Source organism: Nicotiana attenuata, unplaced genomic scaffold (assembly GCF_001879085.1).
Source record: "Nicotiana attenuata strain UT unplaced genomic scaffold, NIATTr2, whole genome shotgun sequence".
Taxonomy (NCBI): domain Eukaryota; kingdom Viridiplantae; phylum Streptophyta; class Magnoliopsida; order Solanales; family Solanaceae; genus Nicotiana; species Nicotiana attenuata.
The window spans coordinates 160283-168097 of record NW_017671298.1 but is presented as its reverse complement, the minus strand read 5'-3'; the positions used below and the strand labels follow the sequence as shown (position 1 = coordinate 168097).

General features: G+C 39.8%; 1 pseudogene; it reads left to right on the top strand.

The window, feature by feature from the left end:
• The first annotated feature begins 1266 nt into the window (after positions 1 to 1266).
• On the top strand, positions 1267 to 2274 carry LOC109207373 (annotated as a pseudogene).
• Positions 2275 to 7815: the final 5541 nt, after the last annotated feature.

Here is a 7815-nt window from a genome sequence, read left to right as displayed (position 1 = left end):
CTTTTTCTAAAGTTATGTTTATTTTACATTACTTTGGGTCCTATGAGTTTGTAGAAATTCCAAGACTTCAATTCTTTTTCTAAAGTTATGTTTATTTTACATTATTTTCAAGCAACGTCGATTTTTTTTTTACAAATTTAACTTCTAAAAAGTATATAAATATGTATTAAGTGAATGTTTTGGACGAAACTGTGTGCAGCCCGTTGTAGAAGGATGTCTCTGCCATTGTTTATATCTATGCTTATATAATCCGAGTACTGACTCGTGAAATAAATCCTTTGGTGATTATAATTTTTAATAATTGTTACGTACTTAGTATATAAATCTAGGGTCCGGATTTGTTCCAGTGATTTTAAGTCCAGTAATATTCAAGAGAATCTTACAGAAATATCCCAAAAGAGTCTCAACTTAGCAACCTCTAGTCATTAATCATAAACTTATCAAAACTAGTCAAACACATATAAAAATTGGAAGCCCAAAGAAATAAGGTTCTTTCTCTCCAAGAATCACACGCAAAGATCCCCTTTCATATTTTAAGCGTGATTAGCACTATTTGATACAAGACGAAAAGGAAATTTCATGGATGAGGTAGCAAATAAGGTGATGAAAAATAATATATATATATATATATATATATATATATATATATATATATATATATATATATATATATATATCGACCTTGTTAACTGCTAATGAAAGAACGAAATCAGGTTATATACCAATACCTATTACGGGTAAAAAGATGGAGATCAAAGAAATAACTCTCGCGGCCCAGAATCAAAAAAAGAATCCTTCGGGGCATTAAGTAGCTTGTATCCATAGAACATCTGAAGTGACATAGATAATGAATAAATAGACCAATCGGTTAACAGCCGACCGCTCTACCACTGAGCTACTGAGGAACAACAGGAGATTCGATCTCTTAGAGTTCAATTCCCGTTCCCAACCCATGACCAATATGAGCTCGAAGCTTCCTTCGTAACTCCCAGAACTTTTTTGTAGTGGCTCCCTTACATGCCCTATTTCAGAGGGAACCTCAAAGTGGCTCTATTTTATTATATTCCATCCATATCCCAATTCCATTCATTTAATATCTCTTTGGTGTCATTGACATAACAGATGTCGTTTCTAGTCTATCTCTTTTTATTTCTATTTCTTTTCTATATATGGAAAGTTCAAAAATCATCATATCATAATCCAGAAATTGCAATAGAAAAGAAATAAGGGAAGTCTGTGATGATTTTTCAATCTTTTATACTAGGTAATCTAGTATCCTTATGCATGAAGATAATCAATTCGGTCGTTGTGGTCGGACTCTAATATGGATTTCTGACCACATTCTCCATAAGGCCCTCTTATCTCTTCCTTCTCCGAGCTCTGGTTATGTAAGAAGGAACCAAGAAGAAGGTATCAGCAACAACTGGTTTTATTACGGGACAGCTCATGATGTTCATATCGATCTATTATGCGCCTCTGCATCTAGCATTGAGTAGACCTCATACAATAGCTGTCCTAGCTCTACCATATCTTTTGTTTCATTTCTTCTGGAACAATCACAAAAGCTTTTTTGATTATGGATCTACTACCAGAAATTCAATGCGTAATCTCAGCATTCAATGTGTATTCCTGAATAATCTCATTTTTCGATTATTCAACCATTTCATTTTACCAAGTTCAATGTTAGCAAGATTTAGTCAACATTCATCTCTTTTGATGCAACAACAAGATCTTATTTGTAACAAGTGGTTTTGTTGGTTGATTAATTGGTCACATTTTATTCATGAAATGGCCTGGATTGGTATTAGTCTGGATACAGCAAAATCATTCTATTAGATCGAATAAGTACATTCGATCTAATAAGTACCTTGTGTTAGAATTGAGAAATTTTATGGCTCGGATCTTTAGTATTCTCTTATTTATTACCTGTCTCTACTATTTAGGCAGAATACCCTCACCCATTCTTACTAAGAAACTGAAAGAAGCCTAAAAACAGAAGAAAGGGTGGAAAGTGAGGAAGAAATAGAAACAACTTCCGAAATGAAGGGGACTAAACGGGAACAAGAGGGATCCACTGAAGAAGATCTTTATCCTTCTTCTTCCCTTTTTTCGGAAGAAAGGTGGGATCCGGACAAAATCGATGAAACGAAAGAAATTCGAGTGAATGAAAAGGACAAAATAAAGGATAAATTCCACTCTCACCTTACAGAGACAGGCTATAATTGTAATTGTGAATTAAAAAAAAATAATAAGGAATTTGATTCAAAAAGTTAAAAAGAGTAAGTAATAAACTAATAAAAAGACTGAAACATAAGCTAAATACAAGAAAAGATAAGAAGAGATGCGTCCCCCCCCCCCCCTCCTGTATTTTTGATACCTTCTCGTACAATGAAACTAATAACCCTAACCCCGTTAGTCATCCATCAATTACTCGTCGATCAAAAAAATGAGTAAATTTTGCTAATCCTCTTATCCTACCAACTAAGAATCTTGTATAAAAAGTGTGACCTGAACCCCTATAAAATGGTAATTTTATATTAAATTTAGCTGCCTTGCATAGACTAATTGAATCCTCCAGCGCCCTTCAACCTTTAGTCACTAGTAGAGTCTGAGCTAGACTAGGATCCGCCCCCACTCACTTCCCCTATCAACCAGAAGGGGTCAATGATTTATGTTCAAGGATTCCTCGGTGGAGATTCCAAAAATCTAATCAAAAAAGGACTTTTTTCAATAGTATGGTTGAGAATCATTGAAAACACATAGATAAGTCAATATACAAAATTTGAGGAAGATTGGAGGTGATTTGGATTGAATTGGTACCTATATTCGTAGTTAAAATCGAATTCAAAAATTTTATCTATGACACATGTATCTCACACGCAGGTATAGATGGATATACATGTGATACACATTTGATACAAATATGATACATATCTGATACACAAGTGATACACATATTATTTTTTCATGTTCATCTTCTACTTTGAATTTTCAATTCAAACCACCTCAAAACTCCATCAAATCATCTCAAAACTGAGATTCAAGCTCTTTAAGATGTACCCAATCTATTCTAATAACATCCACTCAAGAAAAGTAAACTTTTGACTATTTTTGCTACAAATAACTAGTTGGCTAATATTAGTTATATTTTATGAACTGACCAATTTTTGTGATAAGCTACTTATAAATAGACATAGCTGATTTTCCCAATATTCAATTCCCTCTTAAATTCTTGCCATCTGTCTAATAGAAAATTAATGGCGTGATTCACTTAAGGTACTAAAAAGAATTAAAGGTAGAATTTTCTTTAAAAAAAATTTATTAACTCTAGAAGCTGACTGCAACGATGCAGTAAATTTTCAAGCACTTCACAGTTGTCAACTATGAATAGAAATCTAGTAATGCTACACCAATTTCCTTTTATTTAATTTTTTCAAAAATTAACATAGAACTTTTATATTTACAAAATAAAAAGTAAAGAAAGAAATTTAATTTTTTTTCTTGAATCTTCTACTCGATAATACACAATAATGCTTTCTCTTATAAATTTTAAAATTATTGACATCTTTTAGTAATTAATCTTACTGCAATAACAAGCTTAATTGTTTTTAAATTAACTTTATTTGGTAAGAAAAGTGTTTACCCTAAAATTCGAGTAACAATTAAACTTGTATTGTGGTTTTAAAGTTATGTGATTTAATCCAATACTAATTGATAAACAAATAATCAAGTGTATAAATTAAAGAGTAAAGTAAGTCAAACCAGTGCGCAAGCAAGTCTTGACCTCGAGCTATGGCAGCCTCGAGGTAGGTTAGTCAGAACAATAAAATAATAAGGCAGTTCAGATGAAAAGTAAGCAAGAAAGTGATGTAGGTATCTTCTCTTGTCAATGATTGATGATGTTACAAATGAATGCGCGTCCTAAATAAGGTACATTTCTATTTTTAGTAGGGAATCTTATTGGACAACTATCTAACCGCCTAGTACAAATCCGTTTCAGAATTTACGTCGTGATCTTAGGGCCACTGTGGGAATCTCGCTGTTTCTGTTATAAAATCATAACGGTATTATCTCGAGGTTGGTCATACTTGGCCTCGGTGTTCATCGAGCACTTCGATCTTCGAGTCTTGTACTCCGCCATCAGGCTCGAGCCCGGTCCATTTTGAACTTATTCTCGAAGCGACCCCTCGAGCATACGAAATCGGGCACACCTGATTTTGATCGTATACATATATTCCCCGCGTTTCTTAGAATAAAATGATAAGAAACGACTTGAGCCTCGATTTTCTGGAGTCCCTGATGATGATGTCATCCCCGTGACATAGGCGCTAGAAACGACCGAAACGTCCCGTTGGTTCGCTTCCCCAAAACATTAAATATTTCGCCAGTGGTGGTCGGCCACTAGCGCCGTCGAACCGTCGCCGCTTGCCTATAAATACAAGGCTCAAATTCGAATAAAAAACTTTACTTCCATCTTCAAACCACCTTCAAACTTCCCTTATCTCTCCCCCTCTTCATCTTTCTCTCTCATTACTTGTTACTCTCGCCCTTTTAGTGCCGAAAGATATCAAGCTCGCCTATTTCCGCTTCTTCTAACCAAATCAATGGCGAAAACCTCCAAAACAGTTCCTCAAAAGGAGAAAGCTTCCTCCTCCTCTTCCCGGCCGGCCGGTGATAAAGCGCTGGCCCTTCACGAGATTATTCACGGCCCCTGTGTCATAAAGAAAGACTTCAAAATTGAAAATCTCCCCGCGATTCCTGGCCGATGCGAGTATGTATCGAGGTATATTTACTCGATAATGAAGAAGCACCTCAAGGCCATGAAGAAGGACTTTGGCTGGGGGAACGAGGTCGTGTTACAGATCCTCGCCCCTGAGGAGAGTATCACTACTCATGTAGAGGGGTTCCTAAGTGTTTACACTTACTCCCTCACGTTGGTTCCCATCGATCCGATCGTGATCGACTTCTACAAGAGGTATCAGGTCACCCTCGGCCAGATCCACCCATCTTTCTGGCGTATAGTGATCATGATTTGCTATTTCTCCAGCAAGGCCGAGGGGCTAGAGTCACCCTCAATCACCTTATCCAATTATATCGGCCTCAGCTTTTTCAAGGGTTGATCAATCTCCAACGCCGGTCGACCAAGGCTTTCTTTGCTAGCAATAACAAGGATAAGGATCGGGGCTGGATGAGCCGGTTGGTGCGAGTGAGGACCTGTGATGTCATCCCAGAGGAGAAAATGTCGTTCCCAGAGAAGTGGAACCCCGATCGTAAGTGAAGTTTTTTCCCAGTAGCTTTTTGTATTCTATTTTCGCATTGCGTGATGCCTTCACTTTTTTGCAGCGGTTGCTTGGATGCCCCATGTGGTCACCGACCTCGAAGACTGGGTCTGTAAACTAGATGCTACCTCCTCATTGACGAGCGTCGATGGAGTGACTTAGCGAGGGGCAGATGGGAAGCCAAACACTATGGTAAGTTCTTCTCGCAAGTTTTTGATGCTTTCCCCTTTACTGGAGACGTTACTTTACTCATACCTAATTTTCATTCATGTAGGCATTGGAGATGTCTTTGAAATGAGGCCAGCCCCGACCGGGGAGGAGACCGAGTCCCCGATTCCGAAATCGAAGAAAGATAATAAGAGAAAAAGGGTTTCAAAGCCCGAAGACACCCAAGATGGAAGGGGTCCTACTCGAAGACGCAGGAGGAATCTTATTCACGTGGACATAAACTCAGTCCACCAGCTGAATGGTAAAGAAGAAGACGAGGGCGAAGAATCGGTGTTGGTGACCCGAGCCAGGAAACCAGCCGAAGCTGCCAAGCCCTCCGAACCGGAGACCCTGCCTCGTGGTGAGGAGGCTCGGAATAAAGACGCGGGCAAAGCCCGCGAATCACCCGAGGTTGAGATTGTTCCTCGACCATCAACGATCACAACAAACGAGATAGGTTCCGAAATTCCCAGAGTTGAACAGAGCGTCCCGAGTAATTTTCTCGGGTCCATGAAATAGGTCACTCTCCTCCTCTACCGGCTTATTCTGAGGAGGCCATAAGGGAGGTTCGAGCGCTGTACATTCCTGACTTAAGCGGAGTCCCCAGTGAAGAAGATCCTTTTCGGCATTGCTTTACTGGGGTCGATGGTGCCGCCGATCTCAACGCCGCAGCTACTCTCTTCGAAGAGGCTCAATGCCTTTGGTCTCAAGTAAGCATTGATTCCTATTGTTGCAATTTTATTTTCTTCTTCTCTCTTTTCCCTAACTGATTTCCTTTTTTCTGTGTAGGCTTTCACCAGGTTCAGGGCCGACCTGAGCTGATGCGAGGCCGAGCTCTAGAAGACCTAGGTTTAAGGGAAGGCTTTGAAGCTCCTTTGCAGTCAAAAAGAGGAGGAACTCAATGACCTTCGGGCAGATCTGGCCAAGGCTCGTAAAAATGAGGCCGAGATAGACAAGCAGTTAACTGTCATTTTGAAAGAGGATGGTCTTCTTGACCCAAATGTGGAGGCTAATACTTCAGTGTCTTAGCTGCAGCAAAAACTAGATAGGATCGAGCTGCTTCGAGGGGAGGTCTATCAGGTCAAGGCTAACTATAACCGGTGGAAGGAGAATATGGACCGCCTTGCTGCAGAGAAGGAGGCCGCTTTAGCCAAACTGGCATCGGTTGAGGCCCAACTCTGAGGTGCTAAAGAGAAAAGTTCGGCCCAGGCCAAAAGGATCGATGAACTCGAGGTCAAGCTTGCAGAGGCCAGGGCTGAGGTCGAGAAGACGAAGGTCACGACTGATAAAACCGTTGCCATGTACTTAAGGGATGCTGAGGCTGCTCAAACGGAGCTAAGGGAAGCCTCCGACCGGGAGAAATGGAGTAATGATTTGGCCAAGTGCCAATCCCGTAGGGAGATCCTCGAATAAATCCATGCTTGAGGTTTCGACCTCACTGAAGAGATAGCTCAAGCAAAGGCACTCGAAGCTGATGCTAGATTTCTCGTCTCCTCCTCCTCCGACGATGATGATGAAGGCAGCCAAGGAGGATCTGACAATGAAGAGGGGCCCGAAGAGGAAGCTGCTCCCGAGGGAGAAACCAGGCCCGGGCATAGATAGGATTTTTCTTTCTCTTTTTGTATTTTTTTTGTAAGACTTCTTGTCAGTTTCTAGTACATATCCTTTTTCAAGTATATAAAAGAAAAATTTCCTTGAATGTCTTCTAAATGTTTCTTGCCTTACAAAATTCTTGCAATAATTTCATTCTTTGAACTGTGTGTTTGAGATTTTGTCTCGGATGGCTTCCTTAGTTTCCGTGGTCGAGTTCGAATAAGGTTCGAACTTTAAGGCATAGACCCTTAAGGGCTTGTGCCGGATAATGTTGAGTCCCCGAGCCATAATCAAGTTATTTTGTATTTGGGCTCGGGATAATTGAACCCTTGGATTCAGATCGGGTGAGAACAAGATCTCGAACCCTAAGTGTATTGTTGGCTCTTTTAGATCGGGCTGTTATGGCCTCTAAGAGATGGCTATTATTTCTCCTTTTTGGCTTAAAAGACTTAGTAAAATTTTATTTATGCCTTGGTATGCATTTTTTACCCATTGGGTTTTTTGAGGGTTTAGTGTCGATCGAGGGCTGGTTTTATCGAAGCCCTTTGATTATTTTGCCGGGGGTAGCCTTTATTAACCAGTTTTCAGAGAATTCGAAGGCGTGTTTTTATTGCGGGATTCAGACATCTCCGAGCCGCGTTATTTCGGCCGTAGCCTTTATTTTGGCCGTAGCCTTTAGTATGGCCGTAGACTTCGGGTGTGCCTCTTGGACTTATTTCCGGATAACATTTTGAAC